We start from the raw sequence: 19,128 nt of genomic DNA, 5'->3' as shown, positions 1-19,128 counted from the left end.
CTCTTTGCATATCACAAATGGGCATATATAAGGTAGTTAAGATATAATAAGAATCATCATAAAAAACGTAATAAAAGTCTGAGCATAGATTTCTCGATAAAACAGGAATCAAATTCAAACTCTAATGGAAAGAAGTCAACATAAACTCCATTACATCTAACATTCCTCTACTAGTCTAGGTGGAGGCATAAGACAAGCTCCTAGCTCACCCAAAATATAGAAGTAAACGTCATAAAGATCAATGGCATATAAATGTCTTGTCCTCGAATCTTGAGGACTCACCAATAATGAGAGAATAATATCAAACTCTAATCATAAGTGGATTTTACGTGAAGATCATCTGACCCTACATAATGATACAATGTAGAAAAAATATGCGTTAGTACATAAAATGCACTAAGTATGTGAGAAACATGCATGAACAATGATAATATGAGCATGAGATATATAACCAATAGCTTGAAAACATGAATAAAACTTGAAAGCATTTTAAGATCGTAAACATATGGTCATTTATCATAAAATATTATCATAAGAGCTTATAGAACATAACATATACATATGTGAGATATTAACCTTTACCAACATGTAAGACCATATAATCTATAACATGGAACCTTATGAAACTCTCATACCGAGAAGAGAGAGGCTACTTGTCAAGGTAGACTCTATATCATAAACATACATAACATGAGATATATGTTGATCCACTAGCTAAGACACAAAGGCAAACCTATGGTGGCACGTAGTTTAGGAACTAATGGTTGCTACTGTGGTTTCCTCGTAGATCCCCACCATAAAGTTTGCTTGGTGCTATGTTAATCACAATGGATTACATAAAACATAGTCATTAGGAAAGGCAAATCAGCAAATCCAATAGCATAAAAATATAATGTAAGAATAGCTCCTTGAAAATCATGATCATAACTTAAACTTGTGGATTCTTACCTTTCTAAGCATCAAAATCATCATAAGTTGCATATTGTAAGAAAACCTTTCACAATTCATGGTTTTATACTTGAAAATATACTTGAAATATTACACATAACTTTTCATAAGTCATACATAAATCCTTGATCATAAAATCATAGCTTGAAATATGAAATTCATAACATAATGCATGGGTCATTGTAAAATACATTGAAAAAATGCAATTCAATTGAAATCTTGCATGAATGAGCCATTGTAATTGAAATAAATAATAATTGAGTTGACCCATATGCAATTTCATCACAACTCTAGAATTTGGAGAATTGAAATTGATTAAAAAGAGAAAAAAATTGGGACTCCATGGATGAAAAGGATCCATGGACGAATCCCCATATACCTTGATGAAGATCAACTTGAAAGTCTAAAGAAAAGCTTTGAACCTTAGAACCCTTAGAGCCATGGAATTCGGAAGGGTTCATCCGAGTGAAATTACGAACCTGACTTACCACCGTACCCACATTTGGGTTCATGGGAGATACCACCTCTGTCTTGTCTTGAGCCACCATGGATTGAGCAAGAACTTGAAAAGTGGCTCGAAATTCCACATAAGAGACTTGCTCGTTAAAGATTTCATTTGGAGCTTAGGAAGCGTGTTTCTCCTTATTGACATTCCTTCTTACGGGAATTCTTCTTGGAGGCACGATTCTATAATCGCAAAGAGAAAGCGTTAGAGGAAAAAACCTTAGATTTCAATTCTATCACACAACATAGGAATGATGAAGAAGTGAACTTTCCTAAATGCCTCATAACCTCATATTGATAGATGTGGCGCACTTTACACCGATGAATAAGACTTTACTTGATGTGACATGCTAGACTCCCTAGGACATCTTAAACCTTATGCTCTGATACCAAGTTTGTCACGATTTAAGCTAGGCCCTAGGTGTGACACGGTGATTAGAATCCCGAAAGAACCTAAGCAAGCCTCTTTGTATATCATATATGAGTATACATAAGGTATTAAGACATCATAAGAATTATCTTAAAAGCAGAATAAAATTCTAAGCATAAATGTCCTTATAAAAGAGGAATAAAATTCAAACTCTAATGGAAAGAAGACAACATAGACTCCATAATATCTAACATGCCTCTACTAGTTAGATGGAGGCATAAGACAAGCTCCTGGATAACCTAAAATATAGAAGTAAACATCATAAAGAGAAATCAAAGATAAAAGTAATATCCTCGAATCTTGAGGACTCACCAACAATGAGAGAATAATATCAAATTCTAATCATTAGTGGAGTGTACGTAAAAATCGTCCGACCCTACATTATGATACATTATAGGAAAAGTATGCCTTAGTATATGGAATGCACTAGGTATGTGAGAAGCATGCATAAACAATGATAATATGACATAGTTAATATGAGCATGAGATGCATGACCAATAGCTTGAAAACATGAATTAAACTTGAAAGTAATGAAGATCGTAAACATGTGGTTAATGCATAATACAACATTATCATAATAGCTTATAGAACATAACATATAAATACATAGGCTATTAACTTTAACTGACATGTAAGACCATGTGAGTTATAACATAAAATCCGATGTAAATCCCACACCGAGAAGAGAGAGGCTACTTGCCAAGCTAGACTCCATATCATAAACATAACATAACATGAGCTATATATGGATCCACTAGCTAGGCCATAAAGGCAAACCTATGGTGGCATGTAGTTTAGGAACTAATAATTGCTACTAGGGTTCCCTCATGGATCCCCACCATAAAATTCACTCAGTGCTAAGTTAATCCCAACAAAATAGATAAAACATAGTCATTAGGAAACGTAAATCAACCAATTCAATAGCATGGAAATATAACATAAGAATAGCTCCTTGAAGACCATGATCATAACTTAAACTTGTGAATACGTACCTTTATAAGCTTCTAAATCATCATAACTTGCATATTGTGAGAAAACCTTTCACAATTCATGGTTTTATACGTGAAAACATACTTGAATCATCATACATAACTTTTGTAAATTATACATAATTCCTTGATCGTAAATTTATAGCTTGAAATATAAAATTCATAACGTAATATATGGGTCATTGTAAAATACATTAAAAACATGCAATTCAATTGAAATCCTGCATGAATGAGCCATTGTAATTGAAATAAATCATAATTAATTTGATCTATATGCAATTTGATCACATCTCTAGAATTTGGAGAATTGAAATTGATACAAAAGAGAGGAAAACTTTGGGACCCCATGGATGGAAAGGATCCATGGATGAATTTTCACAAACCTTGATGAAGATCAACTTGAAAGTCTAAAGAAAATCTTTGAACCTTAGAACCTTAGCTTGATGAAGAAGAAGAGCCCTTTGGGAGAGAATTCTTGATGCCTTAGAGTTATTTTAAGAAACTAAGAGGAAATAGTGGTAATTTGAAGGATCTAGGTAGTTATAGGCTTTGCATAATACCCTAACATATGCAGGTGCATAGCTAAAATAATAAAAAAAGGCTAGAATGTCCTTTATTAAATCTAGCCGGAGTGATCTACGGGTCGTAAGTCTTTTGACTGGTTGTAGGAATAGATCGTCAATCACTCCAACACTTGGAAAAACTTCAAATCTCAAGACTCTATCCTATGACTGGAGTCTACGATCCGTCAACCCTCCTACGTACCGTCCTACTTGCTCGTAGTAAAAATTCTGAAACCCTGAAAATGCCCCAACTTCCAAGACCCTTCTACGAGTCTAATCTATTGTCATTGAATGTCCTATAGGTCGTAAAGACCCCTCATCCTGGCAAACTTTCAAACATTAGAAATCCTGTTTCTCTAATCACTTCCTACAGGTCGATCCTACGGATTATAGAAACTTTTTCGATCCATAGGTCCTCTTCGTAGAGTGACCAGACAATTACTGAAATTTTATTCCTCAAGACTCCCTTATAAGAGAATTTCTTTCGTCTTATCAATACCTATATAGTTTGTCAACTTCAACCGTCTTAGACTTCAAAATTTTCTCAACTGCTGGGCTTTCTACGGTTGCCTTTTTACAGTCCGTAGAACTTCTTACGTACCTTCGGTTGACTTATAGGAATCTACACCAATAATTTTTTACAACCTTTTTCTACATCATTTTCTTTTGTTTGTCCTTCTAACTTCTGGGATCTTACAGAAGGATTCTAGCATAATTGCTTACTTCTAGGAGGTGAAACGACAGAGATAGGCCTAAAATTCGTGGGTTGTATCCCTCCTTGCGCTAAGATCCCTTCTCTCCCTTCTTCCCAAGACCATAGTAGATGTATGGGGTTTTTTAGGGTGACTCTCATCTATTTTACCATTGAAGGGTTGAAAAAGAATAAAAGAGTTCATGTTTTAGTGATTCTGCCCCGACGATATCGCTATTGAGGCCCTTATTCTGCTACAGCGAGATGACACTAGTTCAAATCAATTAATTCATGATTTTTTTCCCTTTATCTCAAGTGCTTTCACATGAAGTATTTTTATAAATAACGATGTTTCAGATTATTATAGTAGATACAAATTTACCCATCGTTCATCCATGAATGATAACACAGACATGTGGGCATGAATTGGTCAGAGAGTTTTTCAAACTAATAGTGCGACACCATCATGACGTAGGAAGAATCTCACACCCCTATGCTTCATTATAGATGGACCTTGCCGATAGAATAAGCTAAGAAGAGTAACAGAACTATGAAAATTTCGACATCCCTCATCCCAGGTCAGACTCCATTGTAGCATCATTATCCCATTGTTGCAATGCTACTATAGCGACATCCCTACCACTATGGCGGGACGCCGGGGTTAGTTAATAGGGGAAAAAAGAGGTTTTTTTTCCTATTTCATCTTTTTACTCCTCAAACTCCCAAATTCTCTCTCGATCACTCCATTCTGAATGTCAAATCTAAGATAAGGATCTCATTCCCTTCTCCCATTATTTCATTACTTAGTGATTATCGTATGCTAAGAATCGATTGAGTAGTATAGCCTTGGGTTGTTTTTACAAAACTTTAAATAGGTTGCTTGATTTTATGGAATATTGGTAGCATGGACACTTTCCTTATGTTTACAATGTCTCTATAACATTCTCAGTGTAGGGATTATGGGAAATAGGGACAGAAATGGTTTCGAATTGGTGGGGAAGATGTATATTCATCTGGGTTGAAAACTTAGATTTGTGTACTATTCATGGGAAATAATGCCCAAAACTTTATGTATTTAGATAGTATGTACTTTAGGAATACTGATCTGAAGTAAAAAGTGCAAAGATGGGAGTTTTTATACACCCTTTGAAGCCTTGATCACGATAAAGGCTGTTGTAGCAGCTTGCTCATATTGTAGAGGGGGCTACTGTAGCAAGGTCACTCCCGCTACAGTGAGAAGTAGTGTAACATTGGCCTCCTAGCCAATCAAAGTTTAAAATTCCCTTTTCTAAACATAGTCCCCCTACCTCGATAAGTTCTAACATATCTCTCCATGCAATTGTAGGTCTTTTACAATGATGGCTGATAACAATGAGGTAGTGTTACCTTTTGTCTGGTTTCCTACTAAACCTAGTGGGGAAAGAAACCACGACTACTAGAGGAAATATTTTTATACGAGAGGGCCTTTCACATGCTTGGTGTAGTGGAGAAGGCACCCGCCTTTCATGATAGATTATAGGAGTTCGATTAGGTCCCGCTAGTGGAGGCTCTCGCCATCGTGCTCACTGGTTGGGTGAGGGATTTTTACACCTTTCTTCCTACTATACATTGGGGTGATACCAATCTTAACATTTGTATCCTAGAGGTACACGTCCCGATAGACACCTAGTCTAAAAATGCAGTACGAGAGGTGTCAGAGCTCTCCGATGTAGAGTACGGTGTTAAGCTAAAGGAGATAGATATTACATGGCTAAGGGACACACTGGTTGGGGAGGAATTTTGTGATCAGGTCTATTAGCCCACCACCGATGGCATTATAAGTTCATAGTTCTTAGTAGAAGCCATGAGATGGCTGACCTTGGTTGCTCAGAAAATTTGTATGTTAGGCAATCTCACCGACGTGACTTACCCTCGGGATTCTGTTGTGGGTTGTCCCATAAAGGGGATTAGGATAAATGTGGGGCACAAATAGTGTCCAAGTGGAAGAACCTCTATCAAGGCAATAAGAAGGTGTTCTTTCTACCAGGTATGGTGATGACACTCTATAAGCAACTCAAAGCACCTTTCATGGATTATATTGAGGCACTGCCTATGTATCCCCTTTTTCACTCTCATTTTTTCAAGTTGGCCTCTTCCAAGTGAAAAAGAAAACTAAGGTAGGCTAGGTCAGAAGTAGCCGAGCAGTAACAGAGGTGGATGATGATAATAAAAATTCTGATACCCCTCCCTCCAAGTCATAACACCTATTCTCCGGCCATCGTACGGTGGAGGACTTGGCCGTCGTCCGGAGATCTGTGGGATGTGTCTCTATTGGAGCTACTACCAAGGAAAATGAGATGCTCCCCATGGAGCTATCTTGGCAGAAGAGGAAGAACGTTGCACAGGATCGCCTAATGGCCCGGATGTGGAAGACCACCAAGGTCATCTTTGCTGCGTTTCCCCCCTGTAAGAGATTTCCTATCTTATGTTAGAGGACTTCCAAGAGTATCTCTATATGAACAAGGCATGGTTTGGTAAGCGGGTCTGTGTAGGACATCCCTTCCCCTAGTTGACCAGTTAAAATGGGTTTGTGGGTTTTTCTCATTTGGACATTTAACAAATAATATTTCCTATTTCTTACCTTTTTTTATGTTTTTCTTTATTTTGTAAGCACAAGGATGCATTACACCAATAATTCACATGGGCAATTATATAAACATAAATACGTATGTATATAACCTGTGTCTACACATAGCCATAGGCCAGTAATGAACCCCTTTATAGAAACGCTCTGGTTCTCAAGAATTACAAACCATCTCAAGAGAAGTTATTTGAGTTATAAATCAATAACTAGCCACCTACTCTAGTTACATAAAGGTCACACCCACATAATACACTTTCTCCCTAGGAAACAATAGACAACAACCTTTAATCATCCAAACTCTATGCCCGAGGGCCTAGACATGAAATCTCTCATCAATCTACGATATTTTAAGTAATGAGAAACAGGTCTATAACTACTCAGTTAAGAAAACCTAGCCTACATGGGTGCCAAGCAGCTCCTAAAAAAGTCCAGCATAATATTTGACTTCTGAGAGTTGAAACAAAAAAGGTAGGTGTGAAATCCATGGGTTATAGCCCTCCTTATGCTAATATCCCTTCTCTCTTTTCTTCCCAAGCCTAGAGCAGCTGTTTGGGGTTTTTAGGATGAAACCCCGTCTATTTTACCACTGAAGGGTTGAAAGAGAATAAAAGAGTTCACTTTTTAGAGATTATGCCCCAACAATCCCGCTATGGCGGCCCTCATCCCTATATGGTAGTGGCGTTGTGATGGGAATAATCCCTTTATGGTGGGATGACACTAGTTCAAATCAAGCTTAATTCCCAAAATTTCCATCCCTTCATCTCAAGTATTTTCTCATGAAGCCTCTTTTTAAATAACGACATTCCAGATTGTTACAATCGTCCTTAGGGTCGTTTGAGGCAGGTGAAGTAAAGCCTTTAGGTGTTGATATCATAAGAGAAACTCAGTAAAAGGCAGGGGGTATTCACACCAAGCTTTTGGCGGCCCAAAGCAAACAAAAAAAGTATATGGATCACAAGGTAAGAGACATGACATTTCTGGTTGGTGAACAAGTTTTATTGAGTGTGTCACCAACAAGCATAATTCCAGGAATAAAATACTCAATCAACCCATCTCTATCTAGACTATAAAGCTTATATCAATTATCTAAGTGGCGCCGATGACAGATTAATGACTATTTCAAATCAATGTGGAAAGAAATACTAAACTCAAAGTAGGAATAACATAAGTGGTATCCTTCGAATACAGGGGAGGACTCACCAATCAGCTAAATGTGAACAGATCCTCAACGGTGTACCTGTTGATGATCTCTAGAACCTATTTCTACATCAAGAAATGATGCAGGCCCAAATGAACGTCAGCACATGAAAGAGTATGCAATATGGCAGAATGAAACTTGCATCAAGGTAGATTAATACCAGTTCAGATATCTCAAATCAGAAAAATGAGGAATTTAATTAGGATGTCATAAGTCTAAAGCAAGAGTAAGGTTTAGACATAGACCAATCATATATAATTCAATCCAATCAGAGTACTATCAAGAACTATATGGGAGTTTCTCTTATAGCCAATAGTCGTATAATAAGCTCATTGTTGTTGCCACAACCATCCAGTACTTTTCCAGGTTAAAGGAAAAATCATCCAATTAAGGATCCAATGAATCAATCAAGTCCTATCTTTTCTGAATATTAAAATAAAGGGAAATATTCAACTTTAACAGTTTTATCCTCTCCTACATTGGCTATATAGTTATCGGATTTGAGTTATTACTTACTCTTACCCAATTAGGTATTCGATGCTCCTCCCATGACTTAATCCTCATAAGACAATCAATTCCAATCAACCAATCAATAAGTTTCATATGGACTCTTATCAGTTTATCAATTTTATCTAATCAATCAATCTTCAAATCATTCTCAATCATTTAGGAGTAGTTGGGACAATCATTTGTGACAACATTTAGTTGAAACCATTCAGTTGGGTTCAATTTTGAAGATATAAAGGACTATTAAGTTTCATTAAGCCTATCATCGTGCTCACATCCCAATCACAATCATACACTCACAAATTCAAGGCTCTAGACTCAATTTTTAGTCATGTACATCTAATATTAGTCCAAATAGCATGAGGGTTTATGAAGTAAATAGTCTAAACTTATTTGTTCAAGAAACAAGTTCATAGAAAATATTAATTACGCAATATTATGTAAAAATATGTTAAATTTAAGGAAACATCTCAAGAACAAAATCACGGGGACTCAATTCATTCACAAATTAACCCATCACAATCATGGGGCACTTGGAAGAACAATATCCATGCTTTAGTTTATCCTTACATACCTAGGATGAGTACAGGACAATCAATCTGACAAGAAATTGCTTCAATCTCTTGAACCCTAGCCTTTTATCCACTCCTTAGTCCTAGGTCTCTAGTTAGAATACGTAGAATGGACTTAAGAATTTTTAGAGACTCTTTTAAGGTCAAAAATGACCTATATCAGTCATGGGGAAAAGATTAAAAATCCCCTCTTTAAAAATAATCTCGGTAGAAAAATTTGGCATGTGGGGGAACATGTGCAACACAGACTTGTTCCCTCATAGTTTATTTTTAAAAAAAATCTTCGAAGGCGATGTTTGAACCAGGATTAACCAAGTCTGTGACGTGGACTGGTCGCTACTCTTCTAAAATTTTAGTTTTGCCCCAAAATTTATATTTTGATCCGGTTGGCCTAATATTCAACCGAGACCATTCTTCCACTTGATTTCCTCCTGATCAATATTTCGACCTCGGATTGACTAAAAAAGTTAAGGATGATATATTGTGTGAGCGTTCTTTAGTCTAGGAGTATTTTTGTAATTTATTGGGATTAAGAATATGAAATACCACTATTAGATATAAATATTCTTATTAGATCAGTCAAATATATAATCACCTCATCATAGAATACTTTTCTTCACAAGTAAAAAAATAAATAGTTAGTTGCAATAAATACCACAACATGATTTATATCAATCTAACCAAAGTATATATTGTCATTTGAATGATCATTCTTTATTAATAACTTAATAATAAATAAATTTACATACACCAGAGATATGAGAGCATTGAAATTAGAAAAACAAGTCAATAAAATAAATTCCTCTTAGTAATGATTCCTCCACTTTATTTCTCTCTCTCTCTCCCCCTTTTGTTCCTCTACTTGTTGATTAGAGTCAGACAACGTAGATCTCTCGTTGATTCTATATATCTCTCTCCCCCCTCTCTCACTCTGTGTATGTATTTGTTTTTAACATATGTGAAGCAACAGGTCCAGCAAAACCAAATTCTTATAGGCGATTAGTTTTTAGTTGACCTAGTTTCTCCGACCCATCTTTCTGATTAGTTCAATGGTATCGATATCGTCTGGGTAGTCCTCGACTATATCCAGATTCTATCATTCTAGTTTTGATAAATTTTAACGTATTTTGTTACTCCTGCCTAATAAATTTAATATTCTTGCTCTACTTATTGTGTGTATTCAAGTAATTTGAATTGATTGTTCATTCTATGTTAAATTATTCTTGATTGTATTTATTTTGGCATTTTGTCTTTCTTGCTTCAGTGTTTTACTTTCTTTATCTTTCCCTTTTTAGTCTGACTCTTTTAATTCTGGGTTAGCCTAACACTTGCTTTCTTTCTTAATTTTTTTATACTTGACTATTTCTATTACCTGCATTAGTGGTTTTCAAGTACGATGGTAGTTTAAGATCATGTCCTTGGTTAGGGTTGAGGGAAGGGGTGGTAAGAGTATTAATAGAGTTACTAGATTGTGAGTTGAGTCTTGGAAAATAGGGATATTCTCGAGGGGTCGATCAAAGAGAAAGATCAATGTAGCTTGTATCCAAGAAACCAAATGGGTGAACCAAGGCTAGGATCGATGTATAGGATTTAAGTTTTGGTGATCAGGGAGCTTTGTAGGTTGGAAACTCAAAACAAGGAGAAAAGTTTCAGAAAAAAAGACTGGTGTAGACCCTACGAGCCTACCTATAGTCCATAAGAGATCCTACGAGCTTAGGAGGCCAATCGTAGGTGGCCTGGATAAAGTTGGAAAGTTTTCTACGTATAGGCTTGACCTATGAAGTGGTCCTATGAACCATATGAAGTTTGATGGCCCATAAAAAGGGTTGTAGAAAGGTCTTGGAGGTTAGGGAATTTCAAAACTTTGAAACGAACAAGTATGATGGTCCGTAAGTGGTTAAACGAGCCATAGGAGTGACTCATAAGTTGAGGTACAGAAACTCAAATTTTCTAGGTTTGGAGTATTGCTAGGAAGAACGGATCCTACGACCCATATGACGATTAATGACCCATATGCTAGGGTCGTGGTTGGGTCCTGAATTTTTAGTCTAGAAGAGTTGACTGAATCAGTTTTGGGGTTATATCAAGGATTTAAGGTCCTAAGTTGGAATTTCTTACAATTTTGATCATAGAGTTCACTTTGGTCAAAAATAGAAGTTCAGAATTGAGTTTTGATGACTCCTTTTGATTTTGGGGGATAATTTTAAGCCTAGAGAGAGTTCCTGTGTATTTTTTGAGAGATCTAAGGGTGTTTTGATTTTTTGAGCCTAAAGTTTATTTCTTGGCGACTTATCGGATTTCAGGTCAAGGAGACCTCAAATTCAAATTTTGATGGTTCTATTGAATCCGAAATGTCAAAATTTATATGGTAGAATATAAAAATTGTGTGCATAAGATTTCAAACAAATTTCGAGGGTCAATTCCGTGACTTTGTGACTATGTGTGTTTGCTGGTTCTAGTGACTGATGCACTGGGTTTCACAAATATGATGTGCCCTTCACGATCACGTAAGTGAGTGGCCTTGTACTTCGTGATCGCATGGGCATTAGTCGCAATCGCGAAGGGTAGATTGGTATGTGTATCACGATTATGTGGGTCCATATTGCAATCATGTGGGTCAATTTAATGAGTTGACCTGCAGACTCTTCGTGATCACGAGGTTTTTTTCATCATGATTGCGAAGGGTAAATCTTACCTGAATAGTATTCTTTCTAAAAATTGAGAATTAGCCCATTTTCACCATTTTCGAACTTTGGGAGCTCGGGGAAGGGAAAATTCAAGAGATGTTTGCGTGAAAACCTTTGGGTAAGTTATTTTGAGCTAGAACCTTCATTACCCATTGATTACTTACAGATTTTGACTTCGAATTTGTGATTTTGGAACTAAAGAAATTAGGGTTTTGTTCAAGAACTTGAGTTTTGATAAAATGATGATTTTGAGTTGGTTTCAACTTTATTTTTGAAATGGTTTTCGCCAATGAGTTCCAAATACTTCAAAGAATATTTTTGTATAAAAATTTCCAGATTTAAACCCTATTTTTGAAATTGGATTTTTGAATCATTTTGGCCCTTTTTCCTGAATTTCGTGTTTTTGATGTTGTTAGACTCAATTTTTGATTATGAATCATAATTTGTCTAGATTGTAGTAAGTTAAAGGCTATTCGAAAGGGAGACTCAAATACTTAATTAATCGGATATTAATTAAGGCAAGTGAACTTCTAAAATCTCATAAATCTTGTAGATTACTTGAACTTGCTTTCGTATATGTGTTAATGGGAATAAGGTTTGAGATGATAATAATGTGAATTGTGCTTAATAAAAGATCGGGGTAGTAAAAGGAGTATGTGTATGCTATGATGTTGATCGAAAATGTGAACACCTTGACTTGTACTTACAAACTTGATGAAATGCTTTAATAGCCTAAATGTGATTATGAAATTGATGAAATTGTCTTTTACTCACTGTTGATTATGGGAATTTACTTGGACATATTTGCTCACCAATTGATCCTAAATATGATAAAGGGGTGATGAAATAGAGACTTGATGACCTATAATGATGTAAATGATGTACTTGTTATTGTTGATATATTGTTGATAATATGATGTGAATTGCATTGATATGGATTACGTTTTGACTATGGACACTATCTCTCTCATTATTTGTGTGAACATGCTTATTTAGATTGAATCTGAAATACTATAATGCGACCTGATTGATGATTATACCAATAGAAATAGTTCTGGCAGATTGATACTTATGCCGATGGGAAATGGTTCCCGCAATTGATGATGATACCAATGGAAAATGGTTTCAGCAGATACATGGTCCTTGTGAGGCCTCACGGGTTTCGCTCTATTATACAGTGGATATGTATCATTAGGGAATACATGTATCCCTCTACGTGTCATCATATTGCATTGCATTGCATCTTATCTGTCATCAAGAAGTTGTGTATATGCCCCTTGTATTTCTGTGATTGATCTATTTGAAACTGATAAGACTTATTCGGTGATGTTGATGAGCTATTATTGATCTATGAGCTATGTGAATTGTGTAGTGTAGATTGAGGCTGATTTCTATGTAAGTTTTAGTTGAGGAGGTTTAGTTGGGATGAAAAAACTTCTAGTGTCTATTAGGTTTATTATCTTTTATTAGTTGGCTTATTGAGTACCGTGTTATTTGGTACTCACTCCTTGTTATCTATACTTGTGTAGGTCTCGCGCCTGGACAGTGATTCTATTTTCATTCCTTCATCTGAGGCCAGTGCGAGGAGACTTGAGAGGTAGTTGTTTGATGACGACAATCTCCTTGTTTCCATTCATTACGATTTGTTCTATTTGAGATACAAAGACATTGAGACATACTTATTTCCATTTCTGATATATTAGAGGGTTGTACATATGACAATCATTCCTTTGTATATTTATCCATCTATTTAAACTATTTTCACATTATTTTTCACAAATATTGGTTTTAGGTTGACTTGTCCGGTGGAAAAGAATAAGTGACATCACACCTGAATTCGAATTGTGACAGGGAGTCTCCTCCAAATCTTGCCTAGTATGAAGAGCATAGAATAATTTTTGGCAGTGTCCACCATCAGGACTCGTAATAGCACCTTATTTAACTAGACGGCCTATAGCCAGAGTCTGAGCTAGGGTCGACTTCCACCTCTACAATTATTTTCTTGATGTCCCTACTTACCACACTAAAACATGCATTTGAGCCTGCCAAGAATACTCTTTTAGGGTTCCTTCTATACTTTCTGCATGGAGGAATGACTTTGCCACTTGAAGCTCCTTCTTGAACTTTAGGGTTAGGCACCCTATCTTATTCAAACTTTGGAGGTGTTTGAATAGATTTGGCCCGAATACCTTTGGCAAAATTGAGGAAGACCTCCATTTTCGGACCTAGAGTGTGAAAAGTTACCACCACCGGTTCTTGTCCTTTTTGACTCCCTTGCCTTCTTCCTAAGCTTTTCATCCTCAATTTGTTCGGCATAGGTCATTATCCTTGAGATATACATCTCTCTAATCAATATGGCGGTCTTTCATTCTTTATACACCAACTCCGGCAAAGCCAACAAAAACTTACTCATTCGGACTTTTGGGTTAGATATCATGAATGGAGCATGCTTTGAAAATTAGGTGAACTTGAGGGCATACTCCCTCACACTCATATTACCTTGCCTCAAGTTGATGAACTCTTGGATCTTAGCCTCCCTTAACTCAAGGGGAAAGAAACAGTCAAGAAACATATCTTTGAACTCATCCCAAGCAATAAAATCCACTTCTCTAGCTCACTCTACCTTCCATTGGTCAAACCAAATCCTAGCTACCCTATTTTATTGGTACTCGGGCAACTATGCTATATCTACTAGACTAACCCCTATAATATCCATAATCTTGCGAATACCTTCAACGAACTCATGTGGTTCCTCATCCAACTTTGAACCATGAAACTTTGGGTGACACATTATCATAAAGTCATGAACTCTTATTGTCATAGTACCCACATTTGGTTTCACATGAACAACTACCTCTCAGTTGGCTTGATCCGCTATCACTTGAGAAAGAACTTGGAATGCATATTGGAACTCTACATGAGAGACTTGCTCATTCAAAGGATCATTTGGAGCTTGTTTCTCCTCCTTAACATTTCTTTGGATGGGGGTCCTTCTCGGAGGAATCATTTTGAAATTGCAAAGAGAAAATGTTAAAGCAAAAGCTATAGAGTTCAACTCTATCACACAATAAGATCATGAAAGAAGTGGAATTTTCTAAAATGCATCATAAACTCCTATTCATAGGTGTGGCACATTTCACATCGATGAAAGAAGCTCTACTTGATGCGGCATGTTAGACTCTCTAGGACACTTTAAACCTAGCTTTTATACCAAATTTGCCATGACCCGAGCTAGGCCCTAGGCATGACACTACGATCAAAATCCTGAGGGACTCCAACCAAGCCTCTTAGAATACATTGCATAGATAAGGTAAATAAAAGTCATGAACAAGGCATAAGCAAAAGATAGTCTCAATAAAATATCTGTAAGGAGAAAGCTTAAAGTAACATGTTCGAGCAATTGAAACTACAACTCATGATAGTCTAAACATGCCTCTACATAGTCTAGATAGGGTCATAATACATGTTCCTAGCTCACACAGAAATAAAGAAAATGTCATAGTAAAGAACATAAACTCGTGTTGGTTAGGCCCTCGAGACATGAGAACTCACCAATCAAGTGGTTGTAATAAGTAACTCTATCCACAAAGAGGATGAGTGTGATCGTCGGATCCTACATTATAATACAATGTAGAAATGAGTATGCGTTACTACATGGAATGCACTAAGTATAGGAGAAGCATACACGAACAATAATAATAGGACATACATAAAATGAACATGAGATGCGTGACCAATTTCTTTAAAATATGAATAAAACCTTGAAAATATTTAAGCATCATAATTATGGTCAATGCATCATAAAATTGACATAAGAGATCATATCATAGTTTATACATTTGTGTTGGATAGGACTTTAACCGACACTTAAGACTATGTGAGTTATAACATGGAATCCGATGTAATTCCCACATCGACAAGAGAGAGGCTCCTTGCCAAGGTAGACTCCATGAGAATATATTAACATTATGAGCTATATGTGGATCTACTAGCTAGGTTGTAAGGTAAACCTATGCAGACAACATAGTTAGGGACTAAAGGTTGCTACTAGAATCCCTTGAGTAGCTACTTGGCTACCGGACCAAATCCCACCTTAAAGTCCTCTCGGTTCTTAGTCATTATCCCAATGGAATATATTAAAACATAATCATTAATATCATCATAAAAAGAGTCATAAGAATAGCTCTTAAATATAATTGATTTATATAAGAATGAGAAAACCTTTCAATCCTCATGAATCCTTGATTAGGTGAGAAAATACATTCACCTCTTTAATATGAGTGTGTGAGAATTACCTTTCACACTATACATACTTGCTTGAAACATCATTGAAACATAATTCATCATAATCATAGCATGGGTCCTTAGCAATCAACTTTAAAACATGCAATTCAACTTTATTTATGCATAATTAAATCAATGATAATGAGAGAAATCATAATCGAATTGACCCAATGCAATTTCATAAGGATTAGGGCTTAGACATAGAATTCAATAAGAAGAATTTAGGTAAAACCTTAGGACACCATGGATGAAAGGATCCATTATGAATTCTCACATACCTTGATAAATTGAGTCCTAAATGTAGTGAATTTTGAGACTTGGAACCTTGGAATCCTTGATCCCTAATTTGTCTTGAAGATGAAATCCTTGGGAGAGAGTTTTACAGAGAGAAATATTATAATTGGGGTTTGGAGAGTGAATAAGAGGAATTCAAGAGTATTAAATAGTTGTAGTCTTAAGATTTAAACTCAAGATGATATAACTTAGAGATTAAAAGAGATGGAACTGACTAAAATGACCTTAATTAAAATTGTTAAAGGTTAAATGGGTGAGTTCGACCGTGCTCACCGACCCAGTCGGCCAGTTGCCAACTCATCTTTTCCCTCGCCTAATCTCCCTTCAAACCTGCCAACTCCTCTGAATATTTATACAAGGATAATTTGCTCTCCCTTCCAACTCGGTGAGTCGTCGTTCCCTTCTCCACCTAGCCAACTTGCCTTGATTCTAAGAAGAAATTCTCAAAATATTATGGCGAGATTCATTAGCTCGTTAAGATAATTCTGAGAGTTGCAAAGTGGTTTTTGGTGAGCTTTAGCAGCCAAACTCATTGATTCCTTCTTTAAACTCAAAAATTCCAACCTTTTAACTTTCAAAGCTTCACACAAGCCTCTCATGTGGAGGTCTGATCCACTTTCCAAGTTCTTTACCCAAGCCATGACAACTTAAGCCAACAGTGAGGTGGTATCCCCAGTGAACCCAAATATGATTACAGTAGCTAGTCGGGTTCATGAATAAACCTTCTCAAATTTCATGACTCTAAGGTGGATGAGGATCCACAAAAATTCATGTAGGGCATTGCTAAGATTATGGGCATTGGTCCAGTAGTGAAGGTGGACTTAGTTGCGTATCAACTCAAGAGGGTTGCACAAGTTTGGTTTGATCAATAGAAGGGTGAAAGAGGTAGAGATGATGGCCCTGTTGAGTGAGAGGAGCTCAAGATTGCTTTCGTTGACCGGTTCTTTTTTATGTTTATGCATTGTTAGATTCGGGTGCCATACTATCATTTGTTACTCCTTATCTTGATATAAAATTTATTGCTAGTCCCGTGATCTTGTTAGAGCCTTTTTTGGTCTATAATCTTCGTGGTGATTCAGTTGTACCTAAATGAGTGTATAGAAATTGCCAGTTTTAGTTTTCCATAAAGTTACCTTAGTCGATCTTATGGAGCTTGATATGATCGATTTTGATATTATTCTTTATATGGATTGGCTTTGTGCATGTTATGCTTCTATATGTTATAGATATCGTGTGGTCAAGTTTCAGTTTCCTAATGAGCCAGTCCTAAAATGGAAAGGTAGAAAGTCGTGTTCAAAGGTCAATTCATATGTGCCTTAAAGCTCAAAAAATAATTTCTAAGGGTTGTTTCTATCATCTAGTCTGGGTTAAGGATAGGAATTCCAAAGCTCCTACTCTTGAGTTAGTTTTGATTATTAATGAGTTTCTAAAAGTTTTCCCTGATGACCTCTTAGGTATCCCACCTGAAAGAGAAATAGACTCTAGTATCGATCTTCTCCCCGATACCCAACCTATTTGTATTCCTTCATATCATATGGCCCCGATAGAACTTAAGAAATTAAAGGATTAGTTCAAGGATTTGTTAGATAAGGGTTTCATAAGACAGAGTATCTCTCCATGGGGTGCTACGTTTTTCTTTGTTAAAAAGAAGGATGATTCTCTTTGAATGTGCATGGATTACCAAAAATTGAATAAGGCCACTATTAAAAATAAGTATCCCATTTTGAGGATTGATGACTTATTTGATCAACTTCAAGAAGCAACTTACTTTTCAAAGATTGATTTTTGAACAGGTTATCATCAACTTTGAATAAGGGAATGTGACATCCTGAAGATGTCTTTCAGAACTCGGTATGGTTATTTTGAGTTCTTGGTTATGTTTTCTGGACTAACAATGCTCCTGCAGCTTTTATGGATTTGATGAACTCAGTGTTAAATCAATATTTGGATAGTTTATTATTGTGTTCATTAATGATATTTTGGTCTATTCTCAGAGTGAAGAAGAGCATGCCAATTATTTGAGGATTATTTTACAAGTTCTCAAGAATCGTCAATTATTTGCTAAGTTTAGCAAGTGTGAGTTTTGGTTGAGGTCATTTGATTTCCTTGGCCATATCATCTCCGACAGAGGTATTATGGTGGATCCTAAGAAAATTAAAGCAACTAAGAATTGTCCTAAACCTTTGTCTCTTTTCGATATTCGAAGTTTCTTGGGCTAAGCCGATTATTTTATAAGTTTTGTGGAAGGTTTCTCTTCCATTGCATCACCCTTGACTACTTTGACTCAAAAGAAAGTAAAATTTCAATAGTCTGAGGCATGCGAGAAAAGCTTCTAAAATTTGAAAGATAGGCTTACTTCTGCTTCGTTGTTGACCCTATCAAAAGGCTCTGATGGGTTTGTTGTATATTGTGATGCTTTGAGATTTGGTCTTGGATATGTTTTGATGCAAATAGTAAAGTGATAGCTTATGCATCTAGGCAAATTAAGGTGCATGAAAATATTTATGCGACTCATGACTTGGAGTTGGCAACGATTGTGCTTGCATTAAAGATTTGGAAATGATATCTCTATGGTGTCCATGTTGATGTGTTCACCGACCATAAGAGTTTGCAATATGTGTTCAACCAAAAAAACTTAAACCTTGGACAAAGGAGATAGTGTGTTGCTCTAATAAAGAGTGAATTTGAAATGAGTATGATGGGAGAATTGAGATTCTTCTTGGGATTGAAAATCATGCAGAATCTAAATGGTACTTCCATTTGTCAAGAAAAATATATCAAGGAACAGCTCAAGAAGTTTCATATGATGGATGTAAAGCCTATTGACACTTCTATGG

The sequence above is a fragment of the Solanum dulcamara genome, chromosome 10 (assembly GCF_947179165.1).
Source record: "Solanum dulcamara chromosome 10, daSolDulc1.2, whole genome shotgun sequence".
In the NCBI taxonomy this organism is placed as follows: domain Eukaryota; kingdom Viridiplantae; phylum Streptophyta; class Magnoliopsida; order Solanales; family Solanaceae; genus Solanum; species Solanum dulcamara.
This window is presented reverse-complemented; position numbering follows the sequence as displayed.